A 1,708-nucleotide genomic window follows, 5' to 3' on the forward strand; every position below is an offset into this window, starting at 1 on the left:
CCCTTTCCCCATGTATGAGTGATTGTATGTTTGTTTGTTTAGATTAGTTATGTGTGTTAGCGTTTAGTTAATAAAACTTTTGTGTACAGATTACATGAGTTTCTGATCCTGCTTGTGAATAATGTCCCTTTACGATTTTGATCCTTGCTACATGCTCTAATGCATTGTTAGGCTACCGTAAGAAGGTTGTTTTCTGTGGCCACGAAAATATCCTTTCTTAGAGTTGATATGAAATTACACGAAATGTTCGCTGGATGAACAGATTAGTTGATGGCAATTTAATTCTGCTACAGTTACTACTGGCAGCTCATATAAATAATTGTAATTAATCATAATTAATTGTAATTATTTATATACATTTCCCTTTTGAGCTGATTTGCTACACACACTGACCTGAAAAAAAAAAACAGCTGTCATTAATGGAGCCGTACAGGGTGGAGGGAAGGGCTGAGAGCACTGAACAAATAACATCCATGTTTACATTTAAGTCTACTGTCAAAGAAAATTAATGTTTGCCACTTTCTGCAATTGTTATATGTTGCAGAGATGCAAGACACATAGATTTTTCTCGGGAATTAAATAGGGAAGGAGACTTGGGGTTTGGCAGCAGTGTTGCCTTTAAAGGGTTAGTTCACCCAAAAATGAAAATTACCCCATGATTTACTTACCCTCAAGCCATCCTAGATGTATATGACTTTCTTCTTTCAGACGAATACAATCTGAGTTATATTAAAAAACATCTTGGCTCTTCCAAGCTTTATAATGGGAGTGGATGGTAGCCCAAAATTTGAAGTCCAAAAAATTTAACCAATCCATTATAAAAGAAGTCCACACGGCTCCGGGGGTTTAATAAAGGCCTCCCAAAGCGAAGCGATGCGTTTGTGTAAGAAAAATATCCATATCTACAACTTTAAAAAACCTTAATCTCTAACTTCCGCTAACTGTTGTACGCACGTTCAAGAGAGAGTGGCGTCCAGCGGATGACGTAGGTAACCGTAATTCGTTCTAGGAGATTTTGGCAGAGAGAGTCCAGAGTAGTTCGTAGGAGTGAACGGTAGACCGGACAGTGAGTGGCTGTGCTGTGTGTGTATTTGTAGTGTGGCTTGATTGGTGACAGCAGGTGCGGGTGATCAGAACTCAGGTGACTGTGATCGGGTAATTATCCTGGATGGTGACTGAAGTGACTGTGATGACTCCCTGACAACTACTAATTCGTGACCGGTGTTTTGTTTTGCTCTCTCCTCTGCGCTTCCACGTTCATCACTTCCGCGTTCGTCACCACGTTTGCACACGTCCTACGTCATCCGCTGGATGCAACTCTCTCGTGAACGTGCGTACGTAAAAAAAAAAAAGTCCCATTTGGACACTTGTTAGTAATTGACTTTTTCAAGAAAAGTAAAAATTTAAAAAAAAAAAAATCACAAACTAATATATTTTATATCAAAGAATAAAATATGACAATACGTTGAGACTGAATTAACCACAGACCTGATACACAATCAGCCATTCAGTGTTCAAAACTGAGTGCCCACAAGCAAAGATGACAGCGGGTCATGAAACAGATCAGCTAATCAACTCAAAACACCTGCAAAGGTTTCCTGAGCCTTCAAAATGGTCTCTCAGTTTGGTTCACTAGGCTACACAATCATGGGGAAGACTGCTGATCTGACAGTTGTCCAGAAGACAATCATTGACACCCTTCACAAGG

General features: G+C 39.6%; 1 pseudogene; it reads left to right on the forward strand.

Moving 5' to 3' along the window:
- LOC107758717 (filamin-A-interacting protein 1-like) overlaps window positions 1–451 on the forward strand; it is an 8,518-nt pseudogene extending 8,067 nt beyond the window's left edge.
- The last annotated feature ends 1,257 nt before the right edge of the window (window positions 452–1,708 follow it).

The sequence above is a fragment of the Sinocyclocheilus rhinocerous genome, unplaced genomic scaffold (genome assembly GCF_001515625.1).
Source record: "Sinocyclocheilus rhinocerous isolate Xijiao unplaced genomic scaffold, SAMN03320098_v1.1 scaffold2882, whole genome shotgun sequence".
Lineage (NCBI taxonomy): Eukaryota > Metazoa > Chordata > Actinopteri > Cypriniformes > Cyprinidae > Sinocyclocheilus > Sinocyclocheilus rhinocerous.